Here is an 18987-nt window from a genome sequence, read left to right on the forward strand (position 1 = left end):
TACTAGCCCACACCTCCCCTAGCATCAGTCCACACCACCCATAGCACTAGCCCACACCTCCCCTAGCACTAGTCCACACCTCCCCTAGGACTAGTCCACACCTGCCCTAGCACGTGCACACCTCCCCTCCCCTAGTATTAGTCCACTCCTCCCGTGGCACTATTCCACACCTCCCCTAGCACTAGACCACACCTCCCCTAGCACCAGTCCCCACCTCCCCTAACACAAGTCCACACCTCCCCTAACACTAGTTCACACCTCCCCTAGCACTATTCCCCACCTCCCCTTTTTAGACTTGAATTACGATTCCCCAAATGAGTTCCTTGTTCAAGTCGGTTTAAATGTACTCACTCATGTCAAAGGTCACCTTGACCTTCTTCATATAAATTTATGCGCGCCCTTTGTCATGGTGATTGTTGAACATCAATATAATGCATGTCCATTGTGTATTTAACCATCTTAGCATTACAAAAGAAAGATATTCTAATTTGATACAAACAAAAACAGCTAATTGCATCATATTACAGATATACCTATAAAACGCCATATCCTTAATAAAGCCAACACCAAATTTGCTCCTTACAACAGAATCCCGACCAGAACTTATCAACTACTTGTAAGTATAGAACAACTACAATAACATTTTACCGAATCTAAATTCAACGAAATTAATTTTATATTGTTATTGATTCTCCGTTAAGGTGTGTGATTTTATTTCCAGGTGCGATGAAACTTTTGATTCTGCTTGTGTGTCTGGCAGTCTGTACGACAACTCTGTCTGCCAGGACCACGGCTAGATCTCTGGTAGTGTCCCTTTGTTTTCTAATTACGTCCACGTACATTTTAGAGCAGAGGACTCGGTCAGATGAGGCTCGTTAGCTGGGGACAGCCACTATTTTATGAGAGACAACTCCAAAATCAAACAACTGCTGCCCTGTAGTTTGTTCTTGGTTGGACAAAGGCTATGGAAGCAAATCCAAAAACAAAAGCAGGCTGAAATAGGAGTCAATGGCCTCAACGGCGCATAATCAGTTAATACGTATACTTTATCTTGTTGGAGGGGATCCCTTTCAACACTAAAATAAGAACGAAGAAGAAGATAATACAGGCAGTTCCTTATAATGTGTCTGCCTTTCTGTTTTACTAATTTAAAATAATAATTTAACAAAATTTTTTAGATTTATTAATGATTGGGACGGAGTGGTCTAGCGGTAGAGAGCTGGACTGCTAACCCGTAAGTCTCGAGTTCGAATCCGGGTTCAGTCAGTAGACCGTCCCTGAGTCCACCTAACTCTGATGGGTACCTAACTCACGTTAGGGAAAGTAAAAGCGGCTGGGCATAGTGCTGACCACACTATCTCTTCATATGCCGAGGTCACAGAAACAAGTGAACTCTACTTCACTTGCCCCATAGACAGTCAGGTTTGAAAGGGAAACTTTACTTTTATTCATGATTGCAGCCTCCAAAAGTTCCGAGCTCCGATTGATGATGCTCGTAAGTTGGAGACAGCTACCCATCTAATGGGTCATCCATAAATGACGTCAAGTTTTTTATGACGATTTTTACCTCCTCCACTCCCCACCGTCACACATCGTCAGACCACCCCCCTAAAATGACGTAACAACTCAGCCTACAACAGCCTACATCCCCTCCCCCTCAAAATTACAGTTGCATTTTTCTAAAACATCCATATTTTTCTAAAATCTTGTCTGAACTGTCAACATACAGTATTTTAATCAATCTAATTCCAATTTATTAAAACGGTTTCCTAAAACGCAAAATAACGGCTGAAACTACATCCCCCCTGTGACCTACTTAGGTCTAGTAAGGTTTTATTTTTAGTTTGACATTTGTTATAATACCATATATGGTCTGTGGTGCAATAACCGGTTTTTTCCGCTGTCTTACTAAGAGAGTCTTAGACTCAGAAATTTTCCATCGAGAGATGATTGATTGTTTCAGACCAGATGACCACCCCAGCCAATGGTCTTATGATTTGAAGGTGACCTTCCATGTTACCTAAGTCTATAAATAGATTGCCCACAGGTGTCTCGCGGCAGTCTTTGGTCAGACGTCGTTGAAGAGAGATAAGCCCTGTGTGTTGCCGTGCAGTATTAAGTTGTTATAATACTTGTGATTAAGTAATTCTTTATGCTTATAGCAGTGTTATGTATACAGTGGTGATTTTTCTGAAGTGTTTAAAGCTGTGATAGTGTATCATACTATTTATTCCCACGAATTGTAAGTTGGGTTTTGTTCCTTCTGTATATCCATTTTATTCTTGTATAAATCTAGTGTTCTGCCACGACTTTGTACACTCATTACAAGTTATATGCAGATTAAAGGTTTTGTTGGCATCATTAGTTTCTCTAGTGTTTCCCCTAGACATCAATTACGAGTCCTAGCGAACTAGTGAGTCAATTTTCTTTTATTTAGGCTTGTCGCCATCTGTGTGTAATCAGTTAAACGAATCCGGGAGCGTTCGCCATCTATCTGGCTGATAGATTGGTGTCCGTTACACCCCTCCCCCTACGAGTGTGACGTCGTTTATGGACGACCCCTAAGAGAGAAAACACAAATCGATCTATTTCTTCCTTGCAGTTTTATACTGGGTTGGACACAGGCTGTAGAAGCTAATTCAGACAGAAAAGCAGGTTGAAGTAAGAGTCAACGTGACATATGACAAATGACATGTTGACACGTAAATAATTTTTGAGGAAATTGCAATCTACTTTTCGATTAAAAATGAAGTAATTTCTTACCAACATGTGCTAAACTAATAACTTAATAAAACCAAATTTAATTTTACCATTATTGTTTTTCAGAACGAAGAAGATGAATTGCGCAATGGAGGAGATGACTGGATCGATGACATCATTGAAAACTATACAAAGTTAGGAGAAGCTGATGTTGATCGAAATGTGCGCAAAATTATGTAGCTAGTTGAGAACTATGTACATAATACTGACAGAAATAAATAAATAAATTTTAAAAAGTCACTTGTTTGTTTTGTATTCTAATGTATAAATACAATAAGAGATTAATCTTTAAAATAAATTATATATTAATAGAAATAAATGTCACATTTGAAAGTTTCAAAAGGGCAATTTAAAATAGTCAAGTAATGTAAAGTTCCCCTTCCAAACCTGACGGTCTATGGGGCAATTTTATCTGTGACCTCGGCATATGAAGGGATAGCGTGGTCGGCACTAAGCCCAGCCGCCTTTACTTCCCTAACGTGAGTTAGGTACCCATTAGAGCTGGGTGGACTCATGGACGATCTACTGACTTCAACCCGGATTCGAACTCGAGAATTACTAGTTAGCATTCAAGCTCTCTACCGCTAGGCCACTATTTAAAAAAAAATAGCTAAGTAATTATTTTTGGGGACGGCGTGGTCGGGCGAGTAAGATGATGGCCAACCCGATATCTGTCTACCCCCCCCCCCCCTCCTATATCAGACAACTGCAGCCTTGTATGCTCCCAACGACAGTGTGAGATTTATCACGGCGACATATAGGATACGTTTGATATTTAGTTGTATAAACCTACATGACATGGGCTGTACAATATGGTAGGTAGTACGGAAATTTATGTCGTGGTTGAGCTTAGTTTCGTTTTCCATATCATTTCTATATGAAGGACTTGGTGAAATTTAAATGTAGTGTAATAATGGGTTACCAGAAACATGCGCAACGGAAAAATGCGCAACAGAAAAAGCGCAAAAATGCGCTAGCAATTTTCTGTTAGCGCGTTTCTTTGTGTGCGCATCTTTCTCTTTGCACTTTTTTCTCAATGCACATTTTCTCGGGGCGCATTGCATATATATATATATGTATATATTATATATTATATATGATTCACATGTTTTGATGACTATACCAAACAGGAATTTGTCTGATTAGAAATCATATGGGCACCCTCTTGGGAGTGTTGTTTAGATTTAAAACATACGGATTTCCATTCTATATTTTAACCTTATCAAAGCTAATTATACTGATTTGCTAGCTATGTGGGTGCATACTTGTATATTAAATAATGAGGAAGTTCCTATAAAAGCCAAAAACTAAATGAGTCGCCAAACTTGATCAACTCAATTAGAACCCACCTACATCAAATTTTAGTTCTTGATCTACAACAGAACATAGATTTGTAAGTATACATTAAATTTTGGTTCTTGATCGTTATATTTCGCTTTATCTAACAGCAAGGGGGGGGGGGGAGGACATTTTTTTTCCCGGACCCGCTCTGAAAGGGGCGCCACTTTTCTTAAATAAACATAGTTTTGTATGATTGTTTCACATATCAGCAAAGATCTGTGTGAGTGTTTTATATGTGTATGATTGTTTCACATGTCAGCTAAGGTCTGTTTTTCAAATATCACCTATAATGTGTATGATTGTTTCACATATAATCTTTAATGTGTGTAACTGTTTCATAGATCAGCTAAAATGTGTGTGATTACCTCATACATCAGGTGTAATATGTGTGATTACTTCATACATCCGGTGTAATGTGTGTTATTGCTTCAGCTAAGATGTGATTGTGTCATATATCATCTAAGATGTGTATGAATGTTTCAAATGTCACCATAGATGTTTGTGATTATTTCAGCAATGATGAAACTTGTAATGCTGTTCCTTTTTCTGGCGGTCTTTGCAACCACGGTATCTGCTGTATCTGATCCCAGTTTTGGCTATCTGGTAGTTTTATCTTTATCACATTTACAGATACATTTTTTTTACAATATACGTATATGAATTTTTGGATTTTATTGATTTTTTACAATATACACATATCAATTTTTGGATTTCATTTATTTTTTTACAATTTTTTACACATATACATTTTTGGATTTCATTTATTTTTTTACAATATACACATATCAATTTTTGGATTTTATTGATTTTGAAAAGTTCGTTTGACAAAAATTAAATTTATACCTGAAGTGAAAATTAATGAATTAAACCCATTCTGTTTTTAGACCCTTGTGGATAACCACATGTTTGCGGATATGGCGTTCCCGGGGGACAGGACTAGGATCTCTCAGGGGCAGGAGAGAACCGCCCGATAATGGCGAGCTAGTCGAGTGCTCGATTCTCAGTACTGGTGGAAAAATAAAGTAGTCGAGAACTCGTCAGTACTGATGGAAATAATAAAAAAATAACTGAAGTGATTCTTTGTTGGATTTTTATTTTAATTCTCGAAACTGGTTCCTCATTTATTGTAGAGTGTGTCTATACAACGAAGCGTTGAGAAAGCCATTCTATGAGAAAAACCTTTATAAAATATTTTATTTAGCTTTGCATTTTATTTTCGTCATATTCAGTCTTTCTTTCAGACTTCTCTTCAGGGGGAGCGCCCCCCCCCCCCCACTCGACCCCACTTAAACGTAATAGTTTAAATTGAAAATATGCACCTTTAACAGTGCCCCTACCCCTCCGCCGAAAATTTAGTCCTTTCCCAAAAAGCTTTACTTATGAACTTTATTTTTTAAGTGAAAGAATAAATCTTTTTAATGAGTTTGAATTTGTCTAGAAATCGAGGGGAATTCTGTTTGATCCTGATGTTAATTTGATTGATATCAAGTAATTAAATAACACTGCACAGGTAACATGGGACACGGGAATTTACAAGCTACATTCTAGTCAAAAGTCAGATCTCTTTTGAAATGATTCGCTCGTTCGTGTTTAGGGAAAAACTACTATCTGCTAAGCTCTCTTCCCTCTACCCCCTCTCTCTCTCTGTTATGGTTTACGTCATAACAATTCTGAGTCATGGTTTCGTAAATTTGAACACTTTTTTTTTTCAAATTACAAGATTGTCTTTTAAAAAAATTCCAAAATAACATCCAATATGCAGTTATTTTTTTTTTTACAAATTACAATAATGTCTTTTTTAAAAATCAAATTAACTTCCAATATGTATTTAAAAAAATGTTTTTTGCAAATTACAAGATTGTCTTTAAAAAAAAAAAAATAATTTGCAATATGCAGTTGAAAATAGTTTCTTACTTGTTTTTACAACATCACTCGACCCCCCCCCCCCCCTCCCTGTAAATTTTACTTCGATAATCATCGCAACAATTCGACACCTCCCCACCCCCAACCAGAATGTGACATCTTTATTAGACTGCCAAAGCATATTTGTTTTAATAAAAATACCACTTTTTCCAACTAACGTGTTGAAGTAAAACTACAAGTCACATATAGTGAACTTTTCTGGAGGGGAATGTTTACATTTGTCAGCCCATTTGATTGAACTACAGGCTTTGTAATGTTGCTGGTGACACACACACACACACACACACCTACACACAATACATATGCACACATATATTCACACATAAATACGTATACATTTTCCTAAACAAATGTATGACCTCGTGTATTGATTAGCGCACATTATTCAAACTCTAGTCTGCTGGTCGCTAATGTCAGAGTGACCTGACCTAGAACAGAACAGCTCGACCTGACATTCATCGGTATGGTATTAACACTCCATGAAATTAATACTTTAAATAAATCATTATTTGTTTCTGTCCTTATGGGTAACATCTCTGTTAAACCTTGTATGTGTGTGTTAAACCTCGCGGTTAAACCATGTATATACACTTCATCTGTCTAGTTAAATACAGTGTTTCTTTCATGCAACTGTTCGGGAGATGGGGCGCTGCCCCCTTCCCCCTCATAACGAAATAATGAAACTAAAAAGTGACGACAAAAAAAATGTAGATTTTTTATTTTTTTTTAATTTACTTACAATTATCTTTAGTAACCTACCATATATAATAACAACAAAAAAAGCAGTATAAAAATTATAAAACAAAAATACATTTAAGTTTGTATGATCAAATGTGTTAGCTAATCTGCAAAAGTAAAGAAAAAAGTGGTTCCCCTTTCAGACATGGGGCAGATGAAGAAATAGTCATATGAAGAGATGGTATGGTCAACACTCTGCCAAGCTGACCATACAGTTCCGAACATTTTCCGAACGCTCTACCATTCCACCACACTGTCCCAAAAATAAAACGAGTTATTTAAAAATATTCAAATAAACTTTGCGAGTGCAACAAGTTTAATGCCAGACTGTGAAATAGTGAAGGTCTGCATACCGCCTAATGTAAACATTTTTTTTCAATATGTTCAAATGTCGTGTTTAGAGAGATTGCAAGTTGATAAAGTCCTGGCTACAATCCTGATCTATTTGACACTAACATATATAATCAACAATACACAACTGAATGTTTCTAACTTTAAAATATACAACTTTATTTTTCTAATTTTAAAATATACAACTCAAGTTTCTAACTTTAAAATATACAACTCACTTTTTCTAACTATAAAATATACAAATCTATGTTGCAAACTTTAAAATCTACAACTTAATGTTTCTAACTTTAAAATATACAACTCAATGTTGTAAAATTTAAAATCTACAACTTAATGTTTCTATCTTTAAAATATACAACTCAAGTTTCTAACTTTAAAATATACAACTCAATGTTGCAAACTTCAAAATGTACAATTTAATGTTTCTAACTTTAAAATATACAACTCACTTTTTCTAACTTAATGTTTCTAACTTGAAAATATACAACTCAATTTTTCTCACTTTAAAATATACAACTCAATGTTTTTAATTTTAATATATGCAACTCGTTTCTCACTTTAAAATACACAGCTCAATGTTTCTAACTTTAAAAAAAAATCTTCAATGTTTGATGACAAATTCGCTTTAGAAAATATTCAACCGTTTTATTCTATATAATTTTTCCTGAAGTAAAACAACGACAGCAAGCGGTCTATAAATAGCTTTAGCGCACCTCTAACTGTGTGATTGAAACAGAAGAGAACGGGGTTGATGGCGGAGTTTGTGAAGCCAACCCAGTTGAAGAACAGCAGGACCCAGGTCGGTACGCCGGAAGTCCTGAAGAAGGACATTGGTCCTACAATGCTGGTGGGGAACCAGCACAGGTAGAAGCAAAGGACAACGATCCCGATGGTACGGACAGCCTTACGCTTGGGGCTCACGTGCCGGAAGCTGCATTTTAAAGATGGGTGGATCCGGTGGAAGGTGACGTCATTGTCTTGGAGAGTTTGATCTTTCTGTAATGATGCCTTGTTGTCTTTGTAATCCTTGTCTAGTGAAGACATAGTGTTAGTATCACTTTTCGAAGTTTCTATCTTTTGATCGTTAAAAGTTGCTGGAGCTTTGGCGTTTAAAATTTTAGTATTGTTTACCGAGTCAAGATTCTTTAGTTCTTTAGTATTGCGGTGATTAGTCGGCTTCGCTTTAGGCGATTCTCCTACACTCTTACACGTATTCACAGAGCAATGATCTGTTGCAGTTGTTGACGTTTTCCCAATCGAAACAAAGAAGATAGGATCAACCACACAATGTGCGTTCTCCTCTGGTTGTTTCAAAGGTCTGTCCGTAACACCAATTGAGTTTTTAAAACTTCTTCTAAAATATGTCGCAGGTTTCGATTTCCATGATTTCAGTCTACTGGAATTCAAAGACCCAAATTTGAAAGAACGGGAGAAGGCTTTTAGAGACTTGGACCCTGGGTTCAAAGACCCGGACCCAAGATCGAAGTTCCGCTGTTTCCCGCCCGAACGAACAAGTTGCCTGACGATGCAGCAGTAGAGAACAAAGATGGCGACGAAGGGAAGGTAGAAGCCCATGACGAAGATGGAGAACATGAACCGCTGGGTGAACCCAATCAGGCATATCCCCATCTCCCGCGCGCACCGGCTCGTCATCTCCTCCCCCGGGTGGTGCCACCCCACCAGAACCGGTATCATCACCACGGCAACGGGCGTCACCCAACACACCCCGATCATCACAAATCCGATTTTTCTGGTCAGTCTCCGGTACACCAACGGCCAGCAAATCGCGAGATATCGATCGATTGCCATCGATATGACGTGATAGATCGATAACGAAATACATATGAGATCGAAAAGACTTCGGATCGAACAGAGTTCAAAACCAAACCTCCATTTCCCATTATCGTGGATTTCAACAACTCCTAAAGGCATGACTAAAAGTCCAACACAGGAGTCCGCGATAACCATGGACGTCATCAACATGGTGGTGATGGTGCTGTCGCTCTTGGTGGGGTTGTAGAAGGTCCGGCGTTGGACGATACGGTAGTGGACGAGGGAGAGAAGGATGAGGAGGTTGCCGACGATGGTTGCGCAGGTGACGATGCTGATGAAGACGACGAAAAGGCTGAGGGCGTTGTCATCAGCTGTGATGAGTTTTAGATGTGGCGGGCCTGTGTGGTTACACCAGCTTAGGTTCATCATAATTTTCTTAATCTGGTGGTTAGGGTTAGATAAAAGTGGTTAGGGTATAGATAAAGCATAAGTGGTTAGGGTTAGATAAAACAGTAATGGTTAGAGTTAGATGAAACAATAGTGGATAAGGTTAGATTAAAAAAACGTAATGGTTATGGTAAGATAAACAAGTTAATTAAAAAGTCTAGTAACATTTATGCGCAATTTCCTTATGTTATCTAAAAATAGCTCTGTCGTAGCGTAAATCAAGAGCAGGGTTAGTAAAACCATTGGTTAGTTATTAAAACGTTTTTTCCCACGTTTTCTTTAACTTGCTTTCGTCTCTGTTTGTTTGTCTTTCCAATCAAATCTTGCGATCGAAATTTCTGGCACTTCCCAGTTAGCTAGCGCGATGAAATTTTCAGGGAAGCTTTGTTTTGGATGACATTAGAATATTCAATTGTTATTATTATTAATTTTTTTTCAGTATTTTACATGTTTTATTTACAATAGAGTTACATGACTAAAAAACCATTGCGCGCCTAGCTACCGAACGTGATGGCGCAGCCATTGAACGTGATGGCGCAGCTATTGAACGTGATGACGCGTGTGGTGTGGTTGGATAAATATGCCAACTAATTCGGTCCAAATTTTAATTAATTCAAAAAAAAATTTGTGACCGAACGAAAGGATATTTTTGAAAACTTTCTTCGGCAATATTGTTCTAAATTATGGCAGGAATCGATTGGTACATGTTTCAAGTCGCTAATTGGTCTGTTTGCCGAGATATGGGCCAAAAACTGCTTTTTTTTCGAGGTTTTTTGGCTTTTCCGGGAAATCCATGAAAGAAACCCGGAATTTTTATGGCCTATGTTCATCCTCGTAACTTGCTTAACATAATTGCTTTTGGAACTAGTCATCGATATTGCTTCGTTGAGGAGGAGATACGACTTAAAGCTGCGGACACACATCCATCCATCCATTCATACATTCATACATCCAGAAATGACGGGTTAATAAACGCAATTCTCCAGAATGGAAATTGCGCTAAAAAAATAATGGTTAGGGTTAGATAAAAATGGTTACAGTTAAAATAAAAAAAAAAGGCAAGTAAAAAAGTTAGATTTCTGAGTTAGATTTATCTAATATAGTTTAGGTTAGATACAACAGTAATATTTTAGTGTTTGCCAAAAAAAAAAAGCTAAAACTATAACAGGGCAAGAAAATTTTAAGCGATGGGTAAAACTATATTGGATAGATTTAATTTTTTAAAAAAATATTTGTTTGATTTTGTCTTTCAAATCAGCTGCTGATGTACGTCAAAACACTATAAAAAACAAATAATTTCTATTGAAAAATTGAAATACACACAATAACTGACAGTGATATTATGTCTTTGAAAATAAAATATATTTAATTCCAACACACTGACCTCAGAATGAGGACCTTATAACACATATCATAAGGTTATCAACTTATGTCATCATTACTGACATCACAAGAATCAACGTTTTGTCGAGTAGCATCCGTGAATTATCAACACTATATTGTGTAACTCCGAGCATCATCAACAACTTGTTGTAAAAAAAACCCGGTAGAATTGTTAACTCCAAATCAACGAGTATACGAAAAATATCAACAGTAAAACACATACCTCGCTTATTTTATTGATTGTTCAATACATCCAAAACCAAAAGTTATTTCCCATGATTATATAACATCACAGTTTTATTCAGTCTCTACTTGAGCTAAACCAGAGTTAGAAAGAATGGTGCTCTATGTGAGAAACTGATGCTGTGTCATTGTTTTAGTTAATGGAAGATAGCACGAACACCCTTAACATTGCTCGGTTGCTAGGATCATCTCAAGGGAGATAACCAGCTGATCACACGGTCTGGATTTAATGGGTTATTTACCCCTGATTAGTTCAACTAAAATGTGTCTGTTTGGGTAATTTGATTACATTAGTTGTTGCCATTGAAACGGTTTGTTACATTTCATTATGGTAAATGTAGGCCATTGATCCCAGTATGCAGGCACGCAAACAAGCAAACACATACACACACATTAAATATAAATAAATAAATAAATAAATAAATATATATATATATATATGCATGTATATATATATATATATATATATATATATATATATATATGTATATATATATATATATATATATATATATATATATATATATATATATATATACAGTAAATCTTTCGGAAAATACTTTTTATAAGTTGAAAATACTATTAAATATTTTTTTTAAGTTACAAATTTAAAATTTTATTCATTTGCACAATTATGTACTAAAACATTAAAATTATCAGTAAACACTACCACACAGATAACGTAAACCCTACCCTACCCCATCGACTAGTGGACTAGAGTTTGTGGTGAAGGTTAAGATTGTGCTGCGAACGTTGCTTTTTGGTGCCTGAACTTGACTTTAAAATGTTGGCTATTCGTCGCTATTCCATTAAAACGCACTCTAAATGCTTCCTTCTTTAAAACCTATACCCTACTAACCCTACTCGCCATTTTGTCCTATATGAACCAAAACTGCCCATCTCACGTTATCAAGTACATGCATACAGCAAGTCTTTGACTGATGCTTTTACACTTTTGTTGCAGTAAAATATCACGGGGTTCAGGGCAGCGTTGAGAAAACCCAGCCAAGATATTGTCATGATCGACCATTTCGGCAATATCTGTGATCTGGACATAGAGATGGCCGCGAAAATTCCGAAAGGTATCCAACACACGGAGAAACAGAAGATCAACACGCCGATTGACCTAAAAGCCTTGGTATGTCTTGAACGTACGCGTAGTTTGGTCTTATCCAACTTCCCAGCCAATGTAGTCCACTGATGACCTACTGCAGTACTGTTTACATTAACTGTATAAATTGTCTTATACAACGAGCAATGTATAATTTCATTTGTAGAAGTTTCTTGTGTTGTTTTTCTTTTGAAAATGTTTTTAATTTTATTATTCCAAGACAAGTTTTCAATAGCTGGCGTAGTCGTGCGTCTGGCACCATCAGAACGATTGAATTTTTTACCGGAGAAAACAATCACTCGTATTATTAAAAAGTATAAAAGTAGCATCATAATGTAGGGGAGGATTAATGAAACAGTGAAGGCAAAGATAAAGAAATCTCTACTGAACAGGTTTACGCAATCTCCCGTGAGGTTGAGGCAGGTGATCAACTCTTCGACACCTTTTTCTGGTGCCAGCCTAGCAGAATGGGCAGCAACAAGGTGAGGACAGGTGTCAACCAGCATACAGCGAGCATGCAACATCTATATTTAGTAACACGTTTCCGGTACTCCAGTGGACGGCAGATGCTGAGGTACCGGTCAACCGTCATGCTGATCACGTGGTACACAGAAACCGTACACGTCATGACGTCGACCACCGTTTTGACGTCACAAAGTTTACGTCCCAGGCTCCATTTCCCGTTGTCCACAATCTGGACCAGGCTCAGTGGCATGGAGATGGCCCCAACCAGCGCGTCACAGATAGCCATGGACATGGTCAGAAGTTTGATGTTGTTGATGACGTCACCGCCACGTCTGCTGACCGTTTTGTGCAGGAACTGAGAGCGCAGGAGGGCAATGATGATGGTAGTGTTGGATGTGATGGTGAAGGTAGCGACCAGACAGCCACAGGTAGCCAGGGCTACCAGAAGGTGAGGCTGGGTCGTGAGGGTTGGGTCGCCGAGGTCAAGGCCGATACCAAGAGAGGAGCAGTTTGTTTTGTTCATTCTGTCTTGTATAGGTCTTTAGAAGTGATCACTGGATCTTGTGTAGGTCTTTAGAAGTGATCACTGGATCTTGTGTAGGTCTATAGAAGTAATCATTGTATCTTGTGTAGGTCTTTAAAAGTGATTATTGTATCTTGTGTAGGTCTGTAGAATGTCAAAATGTGTTTTAAGGGTCTCCTCTACAGATATATATATATATATATATATATATATATATATATATATATATATATATATATATATATATATATATATATATATAACCGTATTTATATATATGTTACGGTCAAAGCCCGAAGTCGGCCAATGCGTGCATTGGCCAATATTGCCTACCATTGACCGGTCAAAGTCCAAAACTTTGCTTGAATTCGGCCTTTGGCCGGCCAATCCGCGGACTGGCCATGGTGGACCGGGCAAAGTCTTAAATAGCTCTTGATTTCGGTCTTTGGCCGGCTTGTCCGCGGACTGGCCATGGTGGACCGGCCAAAGTCTGAATTAGAATATCATCTGGCTAGGGGCGACCGGTCAAAGTCCGAATTAGAAGATCATGCGCAGACTTTTTAATACCGTAAGGATCATTAAATTAAGTCTTTATTGATTATTCATCAAAGTAAATGACAGAAACATTCAAATATTTTATTGTACTATATTCTCAATCAATCAATATTATCACTTGTTACAACAAGCTAAACTTTTATGGCATTTAGAATTACATAATAGCTTGTTATTTTTACAGTTGCAGCGATTTTTTGTGCACTTGGTTGTGCAATTGCAGCGAGAGTAGCCTTGGCCGCCGGCCAATGATTGTGAAGATGCGATGGTTCGTAGTGATTTTTCCTCAGTGCCAACTGACGATAATAAGAGCAGTTTTTCGTGAAGAATTGAAAACTCACTTCTAGCATACAGTTTTTTTGAACACCATGTTCCGTTCCTAATTTGTAGAAAGCGCCCTCGACGTTCATGACAACTGCAATGACGCAACGTGGATCACCCCGACCTCTGTCAACATCTGGTATACGGATGCGTACATTGTCACCCACTTCAGCTTGTTTAAATTTTGTATTTGATGTTTTAAGCATCTAAGCACCTTGAGTTTGCAAGCTAGTATGAGCTGCTGACCTGTTGTGACACAATCTGCAGGTAATATTTCCTCTGTACCCTTCGTCTGCTTCATTGGGTATTTCGCAAATAGCATGGACATCGTTGTCGCAGGATCCACAAGAATTGGCTGCACTACAATCTTTTTCACAAACTATACATAATCTGTTGGCCACATTATTGCCACGGCAGCAGATTTGTTAGCTGAGGATGTCGTTGCATTTATGGCAACCTCCATTGCTTGTTCAATGTTCTCAAGATTTTCCTCAGTAACTAAATTATCGAGAGCCTCTCTTGGTAGATTGGAAGTGCTAAGTCCCACTTTTGGTTTGCATCCAAACGATCTTCGTATGGCGATTGTTGGATTCCTTGATGAAAAGTATGATTTTTCATAAATTGAATGAATTTGAGACTCTCAGCCCAATGAGCTGTTTCATTTACTTTGGCTTTGGCTATGCCTTGGTTTTCCGTGAACTAGTTTAAGTTCAGGCCACATGTTCTTTAGTTCAGAAATAACTTGATTCACAAATTCTCTTCCATTATCTGATTGAAGCACACTTGGGGCACCAATAATCGTGAAGATATCCAGCAGCTGGTAAGCAACTTCTTCTGCTCTTTTGGTTTCAAAAGCTCGCAACAATATGAACTTGGTTAAATGATCCTGGTAACTGAGTATAAATTTGTATCTGCCGTCTGGGTTACTTTACATATCAATAAGATGCCGACTGTCTTTGAATTTGTTCTTTGATGATTATCTCACCTCGTCATCACGGAGGTAGCTGTCACATACAATTGTAGCCCATATATGGAAACTAACATGGATTTACATTTTTTTGTTTTGACAGCCATCTGCTATGTCTGTCTCAAGGTCTGACGGCCCTTTTGGTCCATGTCGCCTTGCATATATATGCTATACAAACAAGAGCTAAACAATACGTTACTCACAATGAAACCGCACTCAGAATAATGAAAACGCGATCACAACTTAGTCTAGATAGGACCTGGGCCAGGACATCCCGGCCAGTGCGCGCATTGGCCGGCCAAGTTTAAACGCTTCGGACTTTGGCCAGTACGTCTCGGCTAGTATGCGCATTGGCCGGCCAATGTACAAAATACACTCTTAGTGTTAAGTTCTTCGGGCTTTGGCCAAGATAGCCGACCAATAAGGGCTTTGGCCGCACTTCGGGCTTTGACCGTTATATATATATATATATATATATATATATATATATATATATATATATATATATATATATATATATATATATATATATATCATAGTATCAAATTTATTTGCCAACATTGTAGCATAGTTTTCTACACACGTTGTACAAATTGAATTAAATCTACAATCATGCAATAGAAATAGTAACAAATGTAGCCTACGCTGTGAACTGATACATGAGAATTGTAAACTTTTGAAAACACATCTTTTCAAGCACTTACCACTTGTCATACTGTCTCCATGTTACATAACGACACGCATCACCTATCTAATCCATCCAGCCACCATGTTTTACATTAGCTGATCTCTCCCGACTTAGATCAATATTTAGTGGATAAAAGCTTTTAAAATGACCTGGTTGATTTGTACAAAGACCTGGGTCATTTTCTGTTTGTTGATTCAGTGGGAATCGTTTAATGCCGTTTTAGTTGTGTGCAGTTTTAGCAATGTAATAATTGGACAAACTAATCTAATGTCGTGACAGGTAATCAACGTATCAGGCTTTGTTAATTTAGTTATCACATAGGATTGACGTCATTGCATACCATTAAACTAAGCGCCATTAAGTCTAACGAACTTGTTTTAGGTTTTTATTCACTCTTTAAAAAAGTTCAAGGTGAGTTTAGTAATGTCAAATGGAATAAAAGGCTGAGTCTTTGATCCGTGAAGAGTGGGGTTGTGTGTGCGTGTTATAATCTGTTTGCGTTGTGAGTGAGTTTTTAATCTATTTCCATGATGAGTCTGCGCAGGTTATGAACCCTTTTAATTTCTCTAACACATTTACTTCATCTGTATTGCCCGTGAAAGCTTTTATAATTTCTTTTCAAGATATTTTTAGGATTAGACATACCGACACCTCCAAACTTATACTAAACGAAAATAACTCTAACCCTCTTCCAAATTTGTAAAACTACTAACACATAACTTCAAGTTTTACAAAACAATCTACACCAAAACCAGATTGTATAATTATGTATTACAAAGACCCTTAACATTTATTAAACGCAGCGCAACTCTACTAAAGATTCTAAGTGCAACTGCTCTAAACATTTCTTTTATCACAAACATGCAAATGTACTGAACAACTTCGAATAAACGAAATCGGATGATTTGAATTCATCTTTTATTGCAATAATTTTTTTTTTTAAATGTGTCGCTTTACAAAACATTTGTCAAAATTTATCTTGTGTTAAGTAATATCCTTTATTATTTAAAAATTTAAAGTTTACGGTTTAATTTTTGTTGCAGGGAATATAAGTGACTTGACTGATGCCCTTATAGAAAGATTTTTGTACAACAAGACTGGATTAATGGCCGAGTTAAGAAAACCCAACCAGCTTATCGCAAGATAAATCCTCGGAGGAATGTGGATGTCGAGAAAACTTTGGACGAGAAAGTAAACAGCGGAAGGCAACCAGCAGAGACTGAAACACAGGACGATCTCTCCAATTGTCTTCACGGCCCTTAAGCTGCTCGTACTTCCTCCCGCGGGCGCTTTGACGCTCTTCCGGTGATGCATTGTTTCTTTGTTGACGTCTTTGTGTTGAACGTCTTCTCCATTCTCAAGTTTCTCACGATTGACGTCTTCTTCATCTTTAGGACCATTACGACTGACGTCTTCTCCATTCCTAGAAGCATTATGACAGCATACATCTGAGTGTTCAATGGCAGGTTCTGTGTTTGTAGAAACCTTTTGAATTCCACACGTCTCTCCACTGCAGCTTTGTATATATGTCGCTGTACATACACTTGTCTGTGTACATGTGGCTGTACATACACTTGCCTGTTTACATGTGGCTGTACTTACACTTGTCTGTGTACATGTGGCTGTACATACACTTGCCTGTGTACATGTGGCTGTACATACACTTGTCTGTGTATTTAATAAAACATCCTTTCCTACATAATTGGCAGGAGTTTTGTTAGTTTGTGATTTTGGATGATCGCTACAAGCTTTGATAGAATCTCCATTTAATTTGCTTGCTTTCTGGTTAGACTGTAGGCGCTGATTTTTTTGAAACCCGAAGAAGAGTTTTCTCCTGCGATTAATTTTGTAGATTTCCAAAAGGATGAGGACGTACAAAATGTAAACAACTGACAGCGGGAGATTCGCCAAGATGCCCATTAAGATTTTTGTTGCCAGACTTGAAGAATACTCACAAAATTTGGTGGAGGTGGTTGAGTTGTTGGTCAACTCGCCGGACATAGCGTCTACAGAGAGAAACAGTAAATAAATCATAGCTGGCAATGTCCAGCATAGAGCTAGCATGACCCAAGTCACCTTCATGGGTAGCGCTTTGTACACCAGCGGCCTGCATACAGCCAGGTACCTGTCGGTTGCCATGACGACCACGTGGTAGATGGAGACGGTGCATAAACTGACGTCGAGGAGGTACTTGGCACAGTTCCAGGAAGAATCGAGAATGTTTTTCCCATTAGCGATTAATTCAGGAACAAACAGGGGCATGACGATAAGACCGACGACAAAATCAACGACGGACATGGATGTCATCAGCAACATGGCCGCCGTTGACCTCTTGACCTTGTTTGTCTGTCCGTGGTATTTACGTTGTACATGTGCGTACACGACAGCTGTGATGACAACACCGTTGGCAAAGACGGTGAAAACCGTTATAAGGATAGCGACCATAGCAAACACAAACACGATAGTCGGGTTATCGGATATTCTGTCATAGTTGTCTTTAGCCATTCTTGAAAAGAATGATTTCACGGTAGTTTTGCTTCCGAAATCTGAAATAAAGTTTATAAAAGTATTTTCCATGTTGAATAATGATATTTTTTAAATAATTTGGAACTATAAAGATAAATTTATTACTAATTACTACTGCATAAGTGCCAGCCTCTTGTAGTACCTATGTCTCTTCGAATTGATATATTGGGTGCAGTGTTTCTTCCAGACTTTTTTCTCCGGGGGGGGGGGCACTTGAAATTTTCGGTGGGGGGGGGGCTAGACTTTCTAAGGGGGGGGGGGGGGCGGACGGACACTGTTCAAAGTATATATTTTCTATATAAATTATATAAATTTCCTTTCGTTTGGGGGGGGGGTAGAATTTTTTCTGGGGCGGGGGGGGGGGGCTTTGCCGCCACGAAGAGATGCCTTGAAGAAACTCTGATTGCGTACGTAGATCTAGACACGATGTTGTTATTGTTGGGGTCTTTAAATTTGGTGGTGGAATCCAACTATGTTGATGGGATCTTGGAATGGGGTGGTGGGGTCTTTAATTGGGTTGATGGGGGGAGGGTTCAACTTTGATGTTGGGTTCTAGGTACTAGGTGGTGGGGACCTTAACTGGGATGTTGGGGTCTTGGAACTGGAAGGTGGGGTCTTTAATTGGGTTGATGGGGGTCTTCAACTTTGATGTTGCGGCCTAGGTACTGGATGGTGGGGACCTTAACTGGGATGTTGGGGTCTTGGAATGGGGTGGTGAGGTCTTTAAGTGGGTTGATGGGGGTCTTTAACTTTGATGTTGCGGCCTAGGTACTGGGTGGTGGGGTCCTTAACTGGGATGTTGGGGTCTTGGTATATGTATCGTAGTAGGGGATGTTGTTATTGAGGCATTTTGTGATGCCTCGGTTAGTGAGCAT

The 18987-nt window shown here is 38.2% G+C and overlaps 2 long non-coding RNA genes across 2 annotated transcripts; both read left to right on the plus strand.

Moving 5' to 3' along the window:
- Positions 1 to 566: 566 nt before the first annotated feature.
- Positions 567 to 2954, plus strand: LOC131949732 (uncharacterized). The gene is made up of 3 exons (XR_009388193.1): positions 567 to 616; positions 722 to 804; positions 2827 to 2954. It is a non-coding gene; the product is annotated as an uncharacterized LOC131949732 (long non-coding RNA).
- A 1095-nt stretch (positions 2955 to 4049) lies between these two features.
- LOC131949728 (uncharacterized) lies at positions 4050 to 5175 on the plus strand. Its single transcript, XR_009388189.1, has 3 exons — positions 4050 to 4153; positions 4616 to 4704; positions 4986 to 5175. It is a non-coding gene; the product is annotated as an uncharacterized LOC131949728 (long non-coding RNA).
- Positions 5176 to 18987: the final 13812 nt, after the last annotated feature.

This window comes from Physella acuta, unplaced genomic scaffold (assembly GCF_028476545.2).
Source record: "Physella acuta isolate Inbredline_101_S28 unplaced genomic scaffold, ASM2847654v3 ptg000710l, whole genome shotgun sequence".
In the NCBI taxonomy this organism is placed as follows: domain Eukaryota; kingdom Metazoa; phylum Mollusca; class Gastropoda; family Physidae; genus Physella; species Physella acuta.